A 22,314-nucleotide genomic window follows, 5' to 3' on the forward strand; every position below is an offset into this window, starting at 1 on the left:
TATGACAACATACAAACAGCCAAAAGCAAAACAAACAGGCAAAAAGAAACATGGCAATGTGAGAAAACCTTTCTGGGTTGTTTCCTGCAGATTTTACACACATGCCTATCACGTGTAGTTAGATACCTGCCCTGCATACACTTGAGATATTTCACATGCTAGCAGCTCGTTAGCTGGGAAGCCAAGCTGACGTGTGGCCAGGTGTGAGCTGTGATTTCCCAGGGCCATGTGGTGCCCAGATGCACAGGGCAGCCTCCCACTGCCCTGCACACACACAGCGTGCTGGGATGGCTCCAGCCAGCCCTGCTCTCCATCACAGAGTGGTGACAGTCAGCACCAGCATTGCTGTCACCAAAGGGCTCTGCTTACAGGCACTTGTGGCTTTAGGCAGCAGAGCTTGTTGTGCCTCGTGTCTACTAAAGCTGACAGTGTGGTGTGGGCTTTTTTGCTGGTGCTAGGGCTAGCAGATGCTGGATGCAAGGTACAAGTGTTCTCCAGGCAGGAAAGGCCACGAGGAAAGTCACTTTGCAGGAGCAAAGCCCAGGTCTGGGTCTCTCTCTGGTTGAAATCTGGCTTCATTCCCAGTCAAAAACCCCAGGGACAGAGTGAGCACATGGACCTGCAGGAAGAAAAGGAAGGGGCAGATCAGCCCAGCTGGTTTCCCCTGTCTGCACCACTTGCCAGGCAGCTCAGTGGTGTCCTCTGCACCATCACTCACCTCTGATGGTGTCTCTGCTCTGGTCCTGCAAAGCACCTGGCTGCCGCAGTCAAGCGCGGCCTTTGTGCTGTTAAAGGTGGAATTGCTTCAGGATGCCTTGGTTAACAAAGGAAAACTAGCCAGGAGGAGGTTTTCCCATCTGGGAGGGAGCATGGGAGGAAGTGTGGTGGGTGACTCACACAGTTCCAGCCCAACAATTGCAGGAACTTGCTGGAGGAAATGACTAAAATAGCCACGTGAGGCAGCCCTGGAGAGCAGGCTTCAGACAAATAACCAGAACATGAAAGGTGAACTGCACTAGGTGAGGGAAAGCAAGCAGGGAGGGCAAGAGAGGAGGTCTCAGAAGAAGATGGTGGAGGAAAGGGCTGCCATTGTCAGTGGCAAAGGACCCTCCCTGGTGATGGCTTGAGGGTCAGCATCAGTGCCAAGGGTTGCAGAAGGACCCTGGACTTTAACAGATTCTCTATTTCAGGCATTGCAGTTCATCCTTGGTTCCTCTTGATCTGCACTGACTAACAATAAGTTGTGCCCCCAAAAAAAGCCAAGCAAAGACTTTTTTCTCCCTCTTTCACTGTTGGAAAAACATGGCCAGAGGCAAGTTATAGCAGCCTGACTGCACCAGGAGGGGAATATTTCCCATGTAACCGAGAAGAAAGGTGCAGCCCCCATCCCTCCCCTGGCCAGGGAGGCAGGGCTGCTGCCCTGGCACCACGAGCCTGGAGAGCCCAGCTCTGTCACTGCACATGCCCTGGCCTCAGCCTGAGTGGCTTTGTGCAAAGTATGCAAGCCTTTAAACAAGCAGAGTTTAGGCTAAAATGGGAGCTCTGATAATCAATCTCCCTGCAAAACAAGTAAGCAGAAGGTTGACACCACACCAGCCTTTGTTTTCAAAGAGTTCTCCCTGTTGGCTATTACTGAGATGAATTTATTTCTTCATCATAGATGTTTCCTACACAAAATATATAGTTTAATAGCTTTGATCTCTCCACATGCAGTACTTGAGGCTGATTCCAAGTTTTATACACTTAAATACTACCACATGCTTCAAGAACTCAGTTCAGCCTTCTCTATAAACTAGTGTAAATCAGAGTAAGAATGTGAACTGCTTCTTGCCAAAACAGAGGGTGTGCCTCTGGCCCACGCTAAATTCCTTTCTTCATCTCTGCTCTGCTCACAGTTAACCTGCAGTGTAGCAGCCTGGGTTTATATGATACCCATTACATCCCACACAGGAACACTGCAGCCTTCCAGTGACACCAAGAAATGCAGACCAAAGATTAACAGCCCAAATCACCAACTCAAGAAAGTCTTTTCCATCCTGGTTAATCCCTTCAGCATCCTGGTTACATTTGTTTGTCAAAACACATGAAATCTTGGGAAAAAAAAAATAGGAAAGAGGGGTGTGGGGGGGAATCATCTGCACGACATACAGGACAGCAAGTCTCTGGAAACTCATCCAGTTCTTCATCTCACTATCCAAGGCCATTTTAAGCACAGGAGCATCACTCATTAGCATGACAGCTCAGTTCAATTCCAGAGCATCAAACATCCTTGTCTTTGTGGGGAAATGCATCCTTCAGCATCTTCACGAGGGGACAAAGCCAAGGGCTGGCATGGGTAGCAGGGTCTCATGGGTAGCCTGGTAAAAATCAGATTAAAACAGAGCCAAGTTTGGCCTTTGAGCACTTGAAGATTTGTTTCTGAAAGATGCATGCTAGGGCTAAAATAAAGAGCAGACTTCCAGGAGGGCAAGGAGGGAGAGTTTAAATCCTGCTGAAAGGGAAACTCCTGGGTAGTCTGGGGTGACAGAAAGACATGAAAACATGTGGGCATCCAGGGGCTTAGGCTGTGGCTTTACTGGGGATATGAGCTTGTTCCAAAGGGTTGATGCTTTCCTTGGTACTTGGCTGCTGCAGACAGGAGAGTACCACGCTATGATGTGTGGTGCAAAGCTGTGTGATTTTCCAAACATCCTCATAAAGCCTGGTTAGCATCAGGACCAATGCACATGGAGCATGGCTGATGCTAAAAATCAAGTGATTTTTGGAAAACTCTCTTTTTCCTTGCTTTGGGTGAAGCGCTGCTGTTCTGAAATTTACAGCATAGGAGACCACACTTTCCCAGGACAAACACAAAACACAAACCCATTGGAAACGATATCAGGACCTCATGTGCTCACCAAAGGGCTGTTTTTCACATGAGCATATTTTCCTCCTGCAGTGTCCAAGGTCTGTGGGGGATCAGAGCCCTGTGCTGTGGCCCTTTGATGTTGGTGGCAGCTGTGGGAGCAGGGCTTGGCTTTCAGGGCTGACCCTTGCCCTGCTGCACTCAGAAGGCGACCCAGTGAGATTTCCAGACGTTTCTCTAGACCTGTCCCAGTTTGGGTCTGGATACCACCATTTTGGGATTTTTGCTGTTCTGTCCTGTGCAGAGGCCTGGAGCACTGGAGGAGCTTGTCCTTGCCCTGGACGAATGACAAGAAAAGCAAGCACCTCGAGACAGGAGGAGGACATGGATTGATTAATTTAATTTCAGTCTGTGCTGCTTGCACACACTGAGGGCTCTTTGCAACTGTCTGAAAAATCCACTTGATTAGAAAATACAGACACAATTAAGCACTTACTGCTGTTTACTTTTGCAATAGGAACAATTGATCCTTCTTCCTTCGGACTTCCACCTCTAACCCTAATTCCTTGCTCTGCACACAGCCAAGCACAGTTCAGACAGGGGAAACAGTAAGAGAGATTAAGATTCTGGACTTCAGTTAGAAACATAAATCAGCTTTGAAGTAGTCACATTTTTTGGCCTAACTAAAGGAAGTAATCTGTACAAAACAGGCTATGGCCACTTTCTTTGTTGTAGCTAGAAATATGCCAACTTCCTGGCTGCTGAAAAATACTTCTTTTTGTTGGTTTTTTCATGACAGTGGGATCATGTAGCTGGCAATGCTTGAAGAGAATCTTAGATCAGGGGGAAGAAAGAGGCACTACAAAGGCACTGCTGTGGCAGTGGCTGACAGCACGGCCAGACACAGAACCCCTTGGTGATACACCAAGAAAGGAGCTGAATGGAGGATATAGCACGAGGTTGTGGTCTGTAAATGGAGCACATTGGAAGGAGCAAAAATGCCCCATGATGCCCCTGTTCCTTTGGGGCCATCTATTTTCATGGCTGTATTCTGTATTTTCCTCACTGGGGATGACACATTTCCCAACACTATGTTACTGGTGGAGTTTTTAGAGTTGGTGACTTCCAGCTCATCCCTTGTTAGCTGGGAGGTAGGTCCTGGCATGTCCTGGGACACTGGCTCATTACCACATCAGCAGAGCCAGCCCCTGTTCCAGGACCTGCCTGGGGGTCTCGGTGACCTTCAGCATGGAGCCCCTGTGCCCTGGGGCTGCGGCACAGCTAGCCCAGCATCTCACCTCCCCAGCCAGCAGAAAGTTACTCTACTTCTGAAATGGGTAAGAAGAGTAAACTATTTGCTCTGCTTGAACATATATTTAACAGATGAAGCTTTCCCCCTTTGGCTTGTTGCTTCTTAACCCAAATCATGTCACTGATTTAGTTTATGTGACAGCCCTCTAAAAGAGTAGCATTGACTCAACTGAAGTGGACAATGGGAATGACCATGATTTCTGCTGGAACAAAAAAAAACAAAAAATCAGCACCAAGACTCCACCTCATGCATGACAAAAACTAAGAGAGACACCAGAACAGCCTTTGGGATAATTACTCTGTGTGTGAGATGCTATAATATATTTTATTTTTCCGGTGAAGTGAAGTTACAAAGTTATGATTTAAATACTTCAGGACTACAGCAGTGGGAGGGGAAGTGCATTGGGGTATAAAACATATGAAATTTCTGCTGGCAAAGGATAGCTGAGAAATGTGCAGGAATAACAGAAATTCAGCTTCACATCTGTTCTTAAATGTGCAAAATAACTAAAACCCCACTGGACATTTTCTACTGACAAATCTGGACAGACTGGACTTTATAGTAAAACTATTTTCTCTCCATAACCAGCTACAGAAACTTCAAAGCAAAATGTACTGTTCTTCACTTTGGTGTCCCGCTATCCTTTTGGTGCTCAGTGTCCCACATGACACTGATGCAAGATGAGAGGTTATTGCTCTAAAAGCTCTCTTCCCTAAAGAGGGAGCATCTGCAAACATGGTGGCTACACAGCTCAGTGGCTTTGAAGACAGGGAAATGCCATTTTTTTTCTGAAGCCTGGCACACACCCACCTTCCCGCTGGCCATGGTAATGTGGCTGCTGCCAATTGAGGCTGGGGCTGTGTAAACAGAACTCAGAGAGGTGGGGATGCTGCTTTGTGCTGCCAGCACTGATGTCCCCTGTGGTGGGTTACCTCAGCCAGGACACCAGCATGCTGACAGCACTGCCCAGGTGCTGTGCTCACCTTGCAGCAGCACATGCTGCTCTCCAGGCATCTCTCTGGTAGCAGTAGCCTGCACAGGTACATGGGCTGTCCACAGCATCTTCACAAACTGCTCAGACACAGACTCTTTGATTTCTCAGCTCTTTGTGGGCTGCTATGTTTTTATTGAATTTATGAATGGTGATGATTTCCCACTGATCTCCAGAAAAATGTTTTAGGGTTATGAGTGTGATCATGGTTTGTGCTGTATCATTAGGTAAGTGAAGGGATTGCACAGGGAAAAGATCAGGGAGGGCAGAACCAGGGTGATGTGAGTTACTGGGGGCAGTTTGGCTCTGGTGGCATTTAGAGTGTGACACAGATCTGAAGAGAGATTGTTTCGTGGAGTAAACACAGTATGACCTGGTTCCTGGTGCAGTTAGGTAAGGTGTGCACTCTGACCTTCCCTCCCCAAAGCAAATGACCAATCTTTACATTTACTTGGAGAAATACAGATAAATATACTGATATATATGTCTGTGGATCCACATAAATACTCTACTGGTCCAGGCATCTTCCAACACAATTCTTATTTCTGGTGATCCAGTGAGGATCTTCAGGGGCAGAAGCCTCCCAGAACAGGGCTGCAAGAAGCAGCACGTACCACCATGTCTCTACACTTCCATCTCAATATTCACCATGGAAAAGGACAGCAGTCGTGCAACTGTCGCTGCTCATCAACATCCCAGCACTGGAGAGACACAAAGAGCACCAGAATTCACTCTCATCATCTCTGTCCATTGAGTGTGGTTGCAGAAAGTCAGATGTGATCAACCTCAGAGCACAAGCGATCGCTGCAGTGCTTCTCCATTGTCATGACAGAAGCAAAACAGAGGCTGTGTGGGTCCTGTCTGTTCCTCTGGAAGGAGTGCCACAGAGTGGTCTGGCTCAGCATGGTGAGACTCCCCCAGTAGCAGGCAGCTAAATATTTAATTTGGTTTCTATGCTATCAGTGTCCTCCCCAACAGTTTCTGGTGACTCATTTACCAGGTGTTGTGCAGGGTGCACCTTGGCAATGGGATTATCCCACTGCGTTCTGTAGAAATCACTCACTGGTCATATGCAGATTAATAGAGAAAGACGCCAGCTAATTAATTTTTTGTTACATGCACAAAATGAAAGTGCTTTATGGGATGCATCTCATTTTCTAGCAAGCTTGTGGGAAGGATTTCTCTCCCTCCAAGTTCATGCACTGGAACGTGGAACTGAAATCTTCAGAAGAATCCCAAACTGGCAGGGGCATGGGCTTGAAATCAGAGACTGTCAGTTCTGTCTGTTTAGGGGTTCAGTGTGCCCATACTTGGCTTTAGACATCTGATTTATGCCAAATGCAACCTGCTCTGGGCTCGCAAACACGATCTGGGTGTGCAGGAACAAGCTGGAGATGAAGCCTGGCTCTCCACAGTCGCTGTAAACAGATCTCCCAGAGTGGGAGTGGAAGTTGCTACATTTTTTCTCCCTTTTTTTTTTTTTTTTTTTTTTTTTGTCCTGTAGCATGGGTAATGTTTTCTTGGATAGAAGATCTTCTCAGCTAGCAGGGTCCAACATCCAACTGTGACACCATGGTGGAAACTACAGAAGGATCCTGTCTCACTGAAAGAACTAAGAAGGAAAAAAAGTATCTGCATGGAGCAAAGAGGCAGGTTTTGGCATCCAGGCCAGACAGGAAGATGAGGAGCAGGCTGGGGCTGAGGGGAGTTGCTGGGGTGATGTGGGCACATACTCAAAGAAATGGAGCGGGGCTCGTCCTTTCCACAAGTCAGCTGAGGGGCTCTGCAGATGGACAGGCAAAGGCCAGGCCAGTATTTCTGAAAAGGCTGCAGTGGTGTATTAGTGCAGAGAGTGTTCTTCTGCTTGAGGAGGCAAACATAAAAGACAGACAAGCACTTTGGGAAAAAACCCATCATTTTAGAGTACGCCTGCTCTCTGCAAGCGTGAGGAGCAGCACGCTTGACAGCAGCCACCAGGAGTTCTTCCCCAGGCCTGTCCAAGGCTTTTCAAGAGCAGAGTCAGCTCAGGCCAGGCTCGCAGTGGTGGGGCAGGTGGGCTGCCATGCCATGCTGTGCCATCCTATGCATGGGGCAGCTGGGAGAGGCTCCCCAGGGAGCAGCTCCACAGCCTGCACCACCTCTGATGGACATACAGTGCTGCTCTCGCCTGCCATTAGCACATTTTAACATCATTAATCTTTCAGGAAAATTCTGCAGTATTCTAAAGCACACCCTAGGTAGCAAGTTAAAATTGTATGTTTAAACAGAGTCTTTTCACCTTTTCACTGTGAACATGCAGCAACAGTACTGCTTGCTGGGGATTTGATGATGTCAGTGTTGGGGATAAGATGAGGCAAATGGAAAATCTTCACCAGAGCTCGCCTCCTCTGCAAAACGAAGCTGAAATTTTCAAGCATACACCACAAGGGTTTAAGCATGCAACTCTTGTGCCCCTCAGAGTAGTCAGTGTGAGTCCATGGACATGCTACACTGCTGGTGTTCTCTCATGGGCACTGATGGAGAGTGCCTATGAGATGGAGGAGGAGGATTTAGAAATTAGGTGCTGGAGCTGAGTGGGAGGAAAAGGGAGTGAAGGAAGGTAGATATAGAGGTTATAATTACATGAAAACCTGCTGTTGAGGTATTTTTTTTTTTCCCGGAGAATACCGCAGAACTCAACAGGGAAAAAGCAACAACATGCTGTGAACACTGCAGAGAATTAAGAGAAAATTGCATCCTTACTGTACAATGCTATAATTACCCTGAGATCAGAGCAAGAAAGACTTAATTTCAGTGGTCGTGTTAGGAACATTTAAACAAACTGGATATATGCAGGCCCATGAGACTTCATGGGATGTACCCATGAGTGCTGAGGGGCTAGCCAGTGTCATTGCAAGGTCACTCTGTAACCTTGGCAATCAGGAGAGATACCTGAAGAATGGAAGAAAGAAAATAGTCCTCCTCTTTCAGGAGAGCTGAAAATAAGATCTGGGAAACTTTGGCAAAGAAGACCAATGGTGTCATGGGCTGCATGAGATAAAGCTTTGCTAGCAGGTCCCCTCTCATGCCTGGAGTGCTTTGTCCAGTTCAGGGTTCACATGGACACACTGGAGAGAGAACAAGGAAGGATCATGAAGTTGATTACAGGGCTGGAGCCATCTCTTATAGAGGGGGAAGTTGAGAAAGCTGGGACCAGTCAGCCTGAGAAGGCTCAGGGAGGATCACACCCTTATGTATATAAATACCTGAAGAAAGGGTTTACAGGAGATGGGGTCAAGTTCTTTTCAGTCACGCTCAGTGAGGGTACAAGAGGCAATGAGCAGAAGCTGAAATGCAAGAAATTCTATTAAAACACAAGAAAAACATGTTCTACTGTGAATGTGGTCAAGCACTGCAGCAGGCTGCCAAGAGAGGTAAATGGAAGAAACTCCCTCCATCCTTGGAGACATTCAGCATCAACTGGACATGACCCTGAGCAATCTGTTCCAGCAGACCTGCTTTGAGCTGGAGTTGGATAAGATGATCTCCAGAGGTCCCCACCAGTCTTATCAGACTGTGATTCCAATGTTACCTGGCTTCAATTTGTCATGATTTTTATCTCTTCGTTCAGAGATTGATAGAATGACTTTTTTAGTGAATGACATTTTTTTGTTGGTAAGAAGCATGTGATAAACCAGACTTTGTCAGCTCTCAGCCCAAACAGAAAAGTCTACTACTAGCTCTTCACAGGGATTAAACACTGCAGCTACTACATGTATACACCAGGTCTTGAAAGAATGACCTTGGAATAATGAGTAATTTGTAGGAAAATGTCACAGCACAAGTAGTAACATTATTCTTACATGTTCATTCTGACAGGTTCATGCTTACAGGACCGTGAACAAACCTTCTGGGAAGACTGTCTTTCAAATTCGGTTTCCTTACCAAAAAGATTCAATTAAGGCAAACCCAGGACATGGAGAAATCCATGGAGGGATGGGAAAGATTTCCCAGTTCACCTGGGATGTCAGCAAAGCCCTTTCTAGTCAATGAACTCATGCTCCACCCTCAGGAGAGAAGTCCAAGCAGGTTGGTTGAGAGCTTGCAAGGAGTGCTTTGGTGTCTCTGACGTGTGCTCCTGCAGGAGCAGCTATTTCACGCTAAAAATATGTATTTTTAGCACAGCAGCTTGCAGCCTTATGCTGAGAGAAAGAAGCTGAGCCTGGGGAGGGAGGGCTGATGCCGCAAGGTCTGTGGCAGGCAGATGCATAATTTCATGCTGAAAGAAATCACCTCCTTATACAAGCTGCCTCCTTTATCCCTCCCACCACTATTGGTGGCATTTTTCTTTCTAGAAAGTGAGCCTACCACATAGAAAGAGTAGTTTATCTTCTCCTTTTAGGAGATGTTTTTTGCTGGCAGAGACAGAGATTTTCTTTGCTTTTCATAGTTTCCCAAGCACTTGTGGTGGAACGTTTCTAAACACCCTCGAGCGGAGCCCATCAGCTCAGTCATTGCGTGGCTGGGAGCAGATGCCTGGTGAGGAGAAGTGCTCAGTTTTGTCAGCCCCTTGTACCTCTGCTGGAGCAGGGCCATGTGCCCCAAGAGCAGGACAGCCTGCACCGTGTGGTGCCACGTGGAGCTCCACAGAGCAGCAACGAGGAGGCTTGGCTGTGGTTCAGCTAAGCAGTAAATGTTTTTTGACAAGGAACAGCCGTGTGAAGTTTAGTCTTCTGTGCTGCACTGAAGTCATCCAAAATTATTATCTACAGCACCACCCCACCCACTGAGTTGCTACTCCTGGGAGCAGACCACCCAAACTCTCTCTCTCAGTGCATTACAGGCTACTGCAAGGCCATGTCCATGTTGTCCCAACACACTGTGGGATGGAGAGCTTCCTACAGACCATTTGCCATCATCCAGGACTGGTAATGTTTAAACTCTACGCAGATAAAAGTTTTTTCTATTAATGCTGGGGATAAATTCAAAATCTAAACAGGAGGGGGTGTTTTGCTGCCTGCTGACTGACCTTTTTCCAGTTGTTGAATGTGCAGAAGGGAGACAACATTCATCCAGAATGTGGAGTTATCACCAGAAAGGTATAAATGGTGCAGCTGTCCAGCACTGACTAAGCTGGCAGGTGAGAAAGTATATGGAGAGCAGGAATTATTGATCTCAATAAAGAGCCTACCTGGGGCTTTTCCCACTACAAGGGAGAAAGGAAAGTAAATTTCAGAGATAGGCGTGAGCAGGCCAGAAGATGGGGGACGGCACACAGCCCAGGCCCTGACTTGCATGGTTTTAACGTGATGAAAAGTGTGAATCAAAAGGCAGAGAAGCACAAGAAGTCACAAGGCAGTACCTGCCCTGGGCTACAGCTGGGCACCTGAGTTGCAGAGGGCTCCCAGTGGGATGCTCTGTCCCCAGCGGCAGAGGAAGCCATGGATGCACCTCACCCTTTGGTGTATCCCTACCTCCCTGCTGGGCTCCCAGAAAATGGCTGGTGAGTATGCAGGCGTGCTGGGGCTTGCAGTGGCACTGCCAGCTGGGGCTGGGTGACAAAGGGTGGTGGGGGAGCTGACTTGCTGCCATGGGCACTCATCAGGCACACATCACACAGGATACATGTGCAGCAGCTCCTTGCAAGGGCACAGCACCTGTGCATGCACATGGGGCAGAGCAGCTGCAGCACAGGGAGAGAGCAAACCCCTGAGGATCCCAGAGATCTCCACCCAGGGGAAAATGGGGCTCCAGCTTGCAATGAACTGGTGTTTCTGATGGGTGATGGGCAAAAAGCCTGTGTTTATCCAGCGTGAACCTACTTGCTTACAAATATTAAGCTTCATATTTACTTGTGACAGTCTCACAAACTGTTCCAAGAATCACATAACAAAAGCATCTCTGTGAAAGGTAGAGGGGGTTTCTCTTGTGGACTTTACCATTCAAGAAGCAAGCATTTTCCATGACAGGGAAAATTTCCTGGTTTGAGTTGAAGTGGATGATGATAAAGTTAACTCACTGGCACCTGTTTCGTAATCCAGGTGCTTGTAGCAAGCTGGTTCTCACCCACAGTCCAGCAGTGCCTGCTCTCAGGCTTGGTGCAGTACAGAGCCACTCACGTGCTGATAGCAGCCATCTGCCTGCCTTTGCTGTCTGGTTGTAAAATACAAGTGAAAGCTCTTCAAGCTGTGTAAATGCCTTAAAAGGGAGAAAACAGAATTAACACAGTTTTCATGTTATGTAGAAAACATCTTCATCCTCCAGCATTATATCAAGAGAAAACATGCTGTGCATTGTATCTCTGACAGGGATTAACAGCATGCAAACACGCCCATGGACTTTGCAGGCGAAGGAGGGAATTGTGCCCTTTCCATGTTAACATTTATTAACTTCCCTCAGCTGGAATTTCCATTTCCAGGAAGAAATAGAGCACTTTTTCAAGGTTTCAGAATTGGAACAAAACCCAGGAGCATCACAGCAATCAAGGTTTCCTCTCTCCCTTTTTGGGAGTTGGAGGTGATTTTCACTGCCAACAGAAAGCAGAGGAGTCATCACTCCCATCCCCAGGGACTTCAAATGTTCTGGGGAATGCAACTTCCCAGGGAATCCCCGAGAACGGGCAGCGGAGGAGGATGCTGAGAAGGTCTCTGTGAGCCACAAATGTACCCTAAAACTTCCCTTATTAGAGCTGCAGCTTGTTCAAGCATCGCAGCATAATTATTCCGAGCTCCAAAATCCTGTTGGATGAGGACAGAGCTTTTAGTCTTACCTCTTTTACACCTCGAGAAGTGAAAGCTGCAGGGTCCGTGCTATTGCCCAAGGACTCTGTCACAGGGGGATTTCCCGAGGAGCGCAGCTCCAGAGCCCGGCGCTGCGAGCAGTTCCTGCGGCACGGAGGCTGTGTGGGCACGGGCACGGTGCAGCCGAGCTGGGGGCGGTTGCCTTAGGAATACAGCCCACGTCAGCCTTTTTCTGATTAAACACAGAGAGAACATGAGTTATTAGAAACCGGCCTGATACTTACTGCCGGCAGGCTGCAGGAGCTCAAAAATGCAGGAGAAAACCAAGTTCGCAGCTTCCCGCGCTGACGAGGCAGGCGGAGGGCAGGGGCTGTGGGCTGGGGGTTGGGGGCTGTGGGCTGGGGGCTGTGGGCTGTGGGCTGGGGGCTGTGGGCTGGGGGCTGGGGGCTGTGGGCAGTGGGCTGGGGGCTGTGGGCTGGGGGTTGTGGGCTGTGGGCTGTGGGCTGGGGGCTGTGGGCTGGGGGCTGGGGCTGGGGGCTGGGGGCTGAGGGCTGGGAGCTGGGGGCTGTGGGCTGTGGGCTGGGGGCTGGGGGCTGTGGGCTGGGGGCTGGGGGCTGTGGGCAGGGGGCTGGGGGCTGTGGGCTGGGGGCTGTGGGCTGTGTCCCGTGGGCTGGGGGCTGTGGGCTGGGAGCTGGGGGCTGTGGGCTGTGTCCCGTGGGCTGGGGGCTGTGGGCTGGGGGCTGGGGGCTGTGGGCTGTGGGCTGGGGGCTGGGGGCTGTGGGCTGGCGGCTGGGGGCTGGGGGCTGGGGGCTGTGGGCTGGGGGCTGGGGGCTGTGAGCTGGGGGCTGTGTCCCGCCCGCTTCAGGGCCGCTCTCGCTGGGGCCGTGGCTGCGCGCCCGCGGAGCGGGGATGGCAGGAGCGCCGCCCCGGGCTCAGCTAAAATGTGTGCGGAACTCTGCTAAAAGGTGTGCCAAACTCTGCTAACAGATGTGCAAAATTCAGCTAAAATGTGTGCAGAACTCTGCTAAAAAGGTGTTCGGAACTCCGCTAACAGGTGTGCGAAAGTCAGCTAAAAGGTGTGCCAAACTCTGCTAAAAGGTGTGCAAAATTCAGCTAAAAGGTGTGCCAAACTCAGCTAAAATGTATGCGGAACTCTGCTAAAAGGTGTGCCAAACTCAGCTAAGAGGTCATCTAAACTCAGCTAAATGGTGTGCGAAACTCTGCTAGAAGGTGTGCGAATCTCAGCTAAAAGGTTTGCAAAACTCAGCTAAAATGTGTGTGAAACTCTGCTAAAAGGTGTGCAAAATTCCACTAAAAGGTGTGCCAAACTCAGCTAAAGCATGTGCAAACCTTAGCTGAAGGGGTGTGCGAAGCTGCTGCCTTCGAGCAGCTACAGCCAGAAGGGGCTCATGGAGGTGCAGCACAAGTTTCTCTCCAGAGGCACAGAGAAGTCTCCTGCGTTTTTTTGTCACCAGAGAACATGTGCATTTTGCTGTTGACAGGTTTCACTTGAGGATGAAGTGGTATAGGCACTATGAAGCAGTATAGCCAGTCTTGTGTTAGACTACAGCAGAATAGCAGAATTTAACATCTTTATTTTTTACTGATTATAGGAAAATTCCTTACTCTACCTCCACTGATCAGCTATGAAAAAAAAAAAAAAAAAAAAAAAATCCTTGTATGTAGATGTGTATAAAATGCCTTAGAACTGTGAGGGAAGAACAAGAAAACTTTCATGAGCAGCTGAGAAATCCAGCTTTGAACAATGTCAGGATTTTGAGCATCTTCTCAGCAGCACCTTTCTCGACAAATCCTAATCTAAATACAATCTTTATGCCTGGCTGTCAAAATGTGTGTGAAAAAGATTTAGCAAAAGATGTTTTTTTATTCTATTTTGCTACTTATTACTCAGGTTTTAGAGATATTTATATGGAAAGATTAGAGTGTAGTATATGATCTATACTCCTTTTTTTTTTAAACTTATTTCAGCAACAAACAAACAGTAATGGCAGTGTTAAAGAAGGCTATAATAACTTATTTAATTAAAAATATCACCATTATTTAAACATTTGAAATAGTCATCCTATGCTTTTATTACAGCAACAATGGAGCTATTTGTTGGATCAAATTTCCAGACAACTTCCCCTTCTTCCAGATATACACTGGCTCATTTACAGGAACAAAGACCAAACTGGAACAGACAACTGGCTCACCAGACCCACTGGCCATTCATCACAGCATGATGCTTCAGCAGAGGACATGCTCCGTTTCCTCTTCCCAGCATAAACTATTCTGTAATTGATTTTTTTAGTGAATTTTCAAAGTTGCTGAAAAGATTTGGGACTCAACACTGGAGCCCTTTGACAACTCAAATTCATTTACATACAGATGCTTCTCTGTATCAGGATGTGGTGCTCTGGTCTGTGCTGGCATGCATTTCACATCAGAGTGCAGAAACAGAAATAAAAATCCCCTCCCATAATTATTCTTTATGTCTTTCTTCATAATCAAGAACAATCAAGATCCTCAGCTAGGGACTACTGTGGAAAGGCATTAAGTGACAGATACTTCAACAAACACCGTCTAGGGCTTTAGCCCTCCTAGAATAGAAATCTCACCTTTGGGCATGTATGCAGAACTTCCCTGTTGGATTGGTTTTTATTTTGAAACAAGCCTCACCCACAATAAAAAAAAAAAAAAAAAAAAAATTGATTCAATTGAATTCTTTTGATGAGGCTGAAATAAAAATATCAGTTACCACCCACTTCCCTTCTGAACTGTGTTGCAAGCTCAAATCATTGCTCATATTGTTATTTCAAACTTCTTATCACCTGACTGGGTGTCCTTCCTGTATGAGACAGATTTTCATAAGATAACCAACAGAACCCCAGAGAAAGTAATTGTTATAAATACTTAGGACTGATAGAGGGAAGAAAACAGTTTTATAAAAGTCTACATTGTGCTAATAAACATGCCAAGACAAAGTATGATCACAGACAACATTATGTCCAGCCATTAGGATTTATTTCCTTCTTTTAAAAAGAAAAAAATAGTACATGGTACATAGTACATCTTTGATCTTGCAACACTAAACCTCCAACTGCTTCAAAAATCTATTCAGCTCTCAAGACATGTGACAAAAAGAGAATATTTTTCCTTGAATGTATGTGGTGCAGAACCTAAAAAAAACTGGATGGTTTTGGCTGTAATGTTTGTCACAACATATATTTGAGCAATGTTGTAAGATATTTCACATTTCTCCCCCTGGTGTGAGAAGAAACTCTCAGTTAATTTAAAGGAGATGAATCATTTGGGAAAGAGTTGTTCTCCTCAAAACAGGAAGGTGCCTCAGCTTCTCCTAGCTGTAGAGCAGAATTAGCAGTAATGCTGCTGTTTATGTAGGTGATGAACACAGAGGATCAGAGGGACAAACCTGGAAGTGAGAACATGATGTGCTTGCAAAGGCACAAGCCAGGTCCAAAGAGTGCATGACACCATCCAAACATACCAAACAAAAGCAGTCCCAGGGCCCTCCACTGGAGCACTCACATAGGGAAAAAGAGAAAAGCTTTGTTCTTCATCTTCAATAACCAGGGGCTTTCCTAGAAGGAGCAGACATCAGGGGAGAGCTGGTAGATTCCCATAAAAAGGCATGTCGTTCTCCTGCATGATGTGCAATGGGGTGTGCAGCAAAATGTTTTAATATGTTACAAAATATTACATTCCCAAAGCCAGTTTTGACTGAACAAGCAAAACCCAAAATGACTGCTGAACAAGTTTCTGAAGCACAGACATTAAAAGGCACAAGGCTGCAAGAAAACTCCTGAGCTAACCAAGTGAACTGTCAATTTCCTCTGATTTTTAGGTACATCATGTACATGTACATCAACTGCTGTAAAGAACTCACACTGGAAGGGCAAGACTGAGTAATTCTAAGGGCCTTCTTCTCGGCACAGAGACAGACTTTAATTGCAGAGTTTGGGTAAAGAGAAAATGAGCTGTTTAATGTGGAAAATTAAACCTCCTCATATATAGACAACGTTCAGCTCTGCTAGGTAGACAGCAAGTATTTGACAGCAAACTGTTCATAGACTACTTCCATCAGCAGAACAATTTAAGTTATAGCAGAATAGGTTTTTTGCTGTCATGCTTCCCATTCTCAGACATCTTTGTAAAGTCTGCAAACAGAGATGCCAACATATCCCATTCTGACCTACATAGCAAACAATTGGACTTGTGTTCATACTGTGTTATCACCAAAATGAATCATTGTCATGTCTCCTCAAAGGCCTGGCAAGATGGAGACTTTTCTGCTGGAAAGTGTCAGCTGAATCCTGCACCTACTGCTCTCATGACATCAACTGCATACTTTGTGTTTATCACAGAAAAGAAAAACATCTAGCAGAAAAAGGCTCAGCTTTGAATTTTACTCTTTGCCAGGAAAAACATGGGAACAAATGAAGCACAGCTCTAAAGGCTCTAGCTTATTAAACTCCAAGAACAACAAAAACAACCAAAAAATTTCATCAATCTTTTTTGAAAAACAGTAAAGATGCTAGATAAAAACACACAGAAACTCATACATTGCACAAATCTGAGGAAAAGAAATGGCCATGCTATAGCACCATTGTTCACTATTTCTGCATCTGAGAAAAAATTTAGGGATATGTCCTCCTGTTACTAGATTCAGGAGGAAAAAAGTTTTGCTAGGAATGGGATATGAAGATGGCAAACCATTCTTTGCATTCTCAAGCTTCAGAAGTCCCTAGGTCAGCTTGGCAATTAAAGGTTGCTATTGGCTTAGGAAGATTAACCCCACGGGAAGTCATCCCTACCACGAGTGAGCAGCTGGCAGTTGTTAATATTTATGGTCTACTGCTGCAATGGTGGGTGGGATCAAAAAAAGTGCAGGAGATTTGGACTAGGTGTCTTTGAATCAAGCCAGCATTAATCTATGTGATCTGAAGCTTCTCTCTTACCAGCATTTGGAGCATAAAATTCTATCACTTATGCCTAACTGCCACATACTTGTAACCCTATACATGTGGGATAAAATTAAATCAAGACAAACAGAGATGCCTGTATTCCCTCTTTATAAATAATAAGGATAAAAAGCAAGTTTTTTGCCAGGACAGGGTTCAGGAACTTTAGATATCTAGCTAGAAAAAAAATTCTTCTCTTCCCATTAAGAGATATCTCACAGAGTTTGTCAGATATCCAAAGTGTTATTTCTGCTCTCTTCATTAGAAACTGTATTTTTTAAGTGACAGAGACATACTCTTCACAGACCACCATTTACTTAAACAAATTATTAATCATAAAGTGATTCTGGAAGGCAAGAAGCACTCCATCTCCAACCATGACTTGATGGCATTTGGTTTGACAATTGTTCTGTTTGGAAAATCTCCAAAGTTAAAAATATTTCTTGGGTGAGTTGAAGCTGGCTGACAATGAGATTTACTTTTTCAGGGGTTTGTTTTCTTACTTCTTTGGTGAGCTCTGTAGACTGAGGCATTTAGAGAACAACCCTTCAAAACCATTGCTCTTTGAAATGCATCCTCATTTCTGTAATCTCTGCCTGCATCTGAGGAAGGAAAGCACCAGATACGTTATTCTTTATCTTATCAAAGATTTCAACAGCACAACGAAACAGCAACTTACTGAACAAATACAAAGGACATGTTTTTCTTTATTATCTCATAGAAGAAATATAAAATTATTTGCTGCAATATAGTTCAAAGATTGAAAATACTGTCTACAGTAAAAAGGAGGATTAAAATGTAACAGCCTAATGGTAACAGTCAGAAGTGGTAAAGTCTGTTGCTAACTGTAAGCATTTGCATTCTTAGGATAACTGAAAATGATAATATTCCAGATTCATAAGCCAACTGTAATGCAAACCCTCTTAAACACGGAGTTTTGAGCAGATCTGTAATCACTAAGGTCTTTAATGTCTCAACAAAACAGATCATGATCATTTCAAATGAGACCTTACTTTGCAAGCTCAGGCATCAAGCAATTACAGCAAACCCTCTTTTGATTGGTGTCCAAAGATAATTTTAAAAAGGAAGAACTATGAATCACCTAGGGATTCACAGAACAATTCTATATATTTTAATTCTGGAATAAAAAAAACCCCAAAAAAACTCTGAATCTTATTTCAGTATGGAGTTGGTAATGCTTCTTTTCATCTACTGCAATGGCTAAGTACTCACCCTCCCATGTATTGGATACCATAGTTCCCATATAGTACACTCTATGAAATCCCATCCCTCTATAAAAGTAGTGCCCCACTGGACTACAGAAAATTGAGGCAGGAAAACTGGTTCAAGGAGACAAGGCAGTGGTACTTGATATTGCCAGATTGTTACATATGCTATCGTCCCCTATGCACTTCCTTTTGATAATTAATCTAATAGTAAGTACCATTTATCTGATTGCCTGAACTACAAAGCCTCTATGTATTCTCCCAGTTGTTTCTTGTCCTGAAAATCTCTAGAAATTGCTCCTAGAGAAGGGCTTTAGAAAACCAACAATCCAACTTCTAACATGTCTACTTTTTCTCTGCAGAAAAGCAATGTCTTTCCTCTGTCCAACATGAGAAAAAGAAACACAGAATTATGGAAATTGTTCCATCTCATGGAGTCAGCACCACAAATGAGAGGCTATGCCTTAGTAATTTCTGGGGCTTCTACCTCCCCTGTTGGGCTGTGAGTGTAATACCTACAAGACATATTCTGGGAGTTGTTCCATGCAAAATTCCTGTACAGGGCTGCACTGTTTACATTGACTACAAATCTGTATGCACAAGAAAGCTCAGCATGGGAACAAAAACCTATCTCTGAAGTCATTCTGTGAAACAAATTGAACATGGCTTCCCCATAACAACAAGGGAAAACAGAATTTATCCTGAAGGGATAAAAAATTTGCAGGGAACTTCTGCTTTCTAATATAACAGACTATGTTAAACAAGTCTCTTTACTGAGGACACTTCCCAAAAAAACATGTTTAATAAAGGTGAGACCCATCAAGTCCAGCTAATTGATCCCTCTATGAGCCATGGGAAATGCAGTGTGGAGATTCATTCTATGCAAGAAATTAAGAAGTAAAAAAAAAAAAATCACAAGAAAGGAAGAAGTAAAAAAAACAATCACATTGCAATGTGATTTGAAAATGACCTGTTGCTTGAATACAGCTGTATTCACTATTGATTCACAAAACACTACGGGAAGTGAAATACTATGGTTTTACAAGTCAGATACAATGAAAAGACAATGGGAAGGGTGAAAAGAAGCAGGCAGGTCCTGCAAAAGAAAGCAAACCAATCCTCTGCTTAAGGAAAGTATGAGAAACAGGTCTGCAAAAGCAGTGGATCAAGACTTTCAACTAAGAGGATTTATGGAGAAGGAGATTTTATCTCCAGGCACAGGTTAGCCTCAAATAAATCCTAACCCTTGTTTTAAACAAACTGACCCCAACTTACCCGTGATGTTTAGATGAATTTAGTACTAGAAGAGAACCTTGGTGGTAATTTTGTGATAAGCAAGGGAAAGCATTTGGAAGAGAACTTTCCAGTGAACAACATGACTTTACTTTGAAAAGCTTCCTAATTTTTGATTCATCATATCTCTAAAGCAGCCCAGACTGGAAATCTTAAACTTTCTTCAGTTGAACATGGCATGGACCTTTCACTAGTTTGTTTGCAAAATTATTTAAATAGAGGTTGTCTACCTTTTCTTTCTCCAAAGGTACAAAATTTTGTTAAGCAAAAACATGGCCTGTACCTCTGGAGAGCGTAAAAGAAAATGAACTTGCAGATTTGTTTCTGTGAGGGAAGACTTTCTGTTCTAAGAACATAATTCCTCCATGACCAGCACGAGCATGGAGCAGAGTGAGGTTGTGGCTGAAAGCCTGACTGTTCTAGACTTAGAAGTGACACAGCACCACAGATATGTCAGATCCAAGTGGGACAAGCTCTGCTGGGCAGCAGCATCCTGTACCACACTACTGCACTTGTGGAAGCAACAAGCTCCCAGAGCCACAGCACTGTGCCCTGAGGTGATTCTGCACCTGCATCACCATCTCTACATGGCACCATATTTTCTGGGGCTTCTCTGCCAGTGCAATACACCAGTCTGCTACTCAAGGCCTCTTATTTTCCTGCAGAGCCTTTTAGGAATTAAGTTTTACTCAGGATTTAGTGTCATGAGGACTTTGTAAGCTGGATAGGCACAGTGGCCATATCAAAGCAATCAGCTAGAACAAAGAAGAGGAAAACCACAGCCCCCAGATATGCCATGCTTGTGGACATGGATTGAGAGAAAAGGATACAGGATAACAGAACAAAAGGGACCTCAAGAATAATAACATATTATGAACAGGTACCCACCTAAAATGTACAGATACAAATGTGTGGCAGCCTAGGGAACAAGCAAGAGGAGCTAGAACTCCTTGTGGTGTTAATACTATTTGTGTTGTGGGAACAACAGCTATGGTAGGAGGGCTTGCATGTGATGGATGGATATGAGCTCCTCCTGGAAAGACAGGAAGGGAAGACTTGGGGCTTTCTATGAGAAGGAGCAGCTTGAACACTTGTAGCAGACAGCTTTTTGATTGAGAGCATGTCCCAGGATCCGAAAAAGAGCCACTAAGAGTGACAATGATGGAGCAGCATATTTCAGCCCAGCCCACCAAAATAATGGAGACAGTCAAGCACTAGAACAGGTTGTGCAGTCTCCATCCTTGGAGATTTTTCAAGGTCTGACTAGATAAAAAGTCCTGGTCTGATCTCACAGCTGATACCACTTAAGAAGGAAACTGGACTAGGTTCAGAGCTTTCTCCCGGCCTGAATTATACCATGATTCCAAGTCTAAATAACAGAACCCAAGACAGAAAATGTAGCAAGAAGTCTTTTGTGACTGCATCTTCACAAGCATGGCACTATGATGTTCACCCAGGAGTCAACTGCAGGCCAAGGCTACAGATTCCCTGGAAGTTACAGAGGAATGAGGAACAGTGACAATTGCAGCAGAACCTATTCCTGCAACACTTGTGAGCATCAAACATCTAGGGAAATAAAATTAAAATCCCTGGCAACAAACGTTAACTCTGAAGTTAATATCCCAAAGCGTATTTTCTCAGGACAAGGAACTTCAGAATGTTTTCAGTTTCCCTTACCATTTAAGAGCCAGGAAATATGAGACTTGCACTAAAAAGTATTTCCAGTGAGGGAAGGGGCAGAGGGGCAAAATTGTCTTTAATTCACTGGTCTTCCTTACCTGTGACCTCCCAAACAGCCCCACCACACAATACAGCACATCAGCACCAAGTTTGAGAAGTAACTAAAACTTACTGCCTTGCTCTTGCAGGGCCATTGCTTAGATGTTTCTGGAGCATATGAATGAGCTCTCAAATCTAGATCATAATCATAGTCCTTTCTTGACATACATCCAGCTCTTGTTTTCAGTGACAGAACCATACTGATGGTTTCTAAATATCTTCACCGTAAGACTGCTGCCCTCAGGAAATGATAATCATACCATCTCTCTTGATTTCATAAATACACCCCCTCAAGTCTTGGTTCTCTTCCCACAGGTGGCTTCTGCTTCACTCAGCTCTTCCCCAGATATAACTCCTACTTTAGGGAAACTCATGGTCAGCCCTCCACCTCCTCCAGCTACAGCCTCTTCTAGGAAAGCTGCCTGCTGAGCTTATTTACCTCACCAATGAGAGCTGCTCCTTGCAGCCTCTAGGCTTCAGCTCCCTGGTCACCAGCTCCCTCGACTAGTAGATATCTGAAAAAATAACCTGTGCATTCCACTGCCACAACATTGCTTTTGGCTTCTTTCTGGTCTTTTCAGATACTGGCCTGCAGCCATGAAAAGGGTTCAGAACTATTCCAAAAGGGACAGGCAATCTAAACAGAAAAGTGATGCTGAAAGGTGCTAAATGTACAGTAATCATGATCTGCCCTGCCTTTTAAGGAATACTAAGCAGCTTGAACATCTATAACTACTTACAAATGAAGCTTGTGTTCCAGCATGGCTCAACCATATAACCAAAATACAAAATCCCTGTTATTTGTCTGCGAGTGTCCTGTACACGTCAAAATTCCTATAAAATATTTCCTACCTATGTCGGTGGATCATTGTGAATATAATGCAATTAGGTGCACACTGCCACAGTTTTGCTGCATGCTTCTGTCCCTGGTAACCCATATTGTTATTATTACACTATTACCCATTTGGTTAATCTAAAAAAAGAAAATTCTGAAGTACTCAAGTACTGCCCTAATCTTCAAAAAGCTACATAGTCTGTTCGTGGTGCAGACAATGCACCTCTAGGTTTTGTAAAGGTTAAGGGAGCAGCAGGCTCCTTACAGAATCTGTGTCAAGCTTGCTAGCAAAGGTTTTGTGTTTGCATCAACAGCGAGTTACAATAAACTTC

The 22,314-nt window shown here is 44.9% G+C and overlaps 2 long non-coding RNA genes across 6 annotated transcripts; one reads left to right on the forward strand and one right to left on the reverse strand.

Annotated features, from left to right (window-relative positions):
• Positions 1-4,449: 4,449 nt before the first annotated feature.
• On the reverse strand, positions 4,450-12,238 carry LOC115493642 (uncharacterized). Of its 5 annotated transcripts, none has more exons than XR_012054465.1 (4): positions 11,897-12,238; positions 11,153-11,325; positions 6,882-7,548; positions 4,450-6,760 (listed from the first exon to the last, which is right to left on the reverse strand). It is a non-coding gene; the product is annotated as an uncharacterized lncRNA (long non-coding RNA). The 5 variants fall into 5 exon arrangements; XR_012054464.1 differs by having other exon boundaries at positions 11,147-11,325; XR_012054467.1 differs by having other exon boundaries at positions 6,882-7,008; positions 11,147-11,325; positions 11,897-12,237.
• A 713-nt stretch (positions 12,239-12,951) lies between these two features.
• LOC115493643 (uncharacterized) lies at positions 12,952-14,349 on the forward strand. The gene is made up of 2 exons (XR_012054463.1): positions 12,952-13,031; positions 13,968-14,349. It is a non-coding gene; the product is annotated as an uncharacterized lncRNA (long non-coding RNA).
• The last annotated feature ends 7,965 nt before the right edge of the window (positions 14,350-22,314 follow it).

The sequence above is a fragment of the Taeniopygia guttata genome, chromosome 2 (genome assembly GCF_048771995.1).
Source record: "Taeniopygia guttata chromosome 2, bTaeGut7.mat, whole genome shotgun sequence".
NCBI lineage: Eukaryota > Metazoa > Chordata > Aves > Passeriformes > Estrildidae > Taeniopygia > Taeniopygia guttata.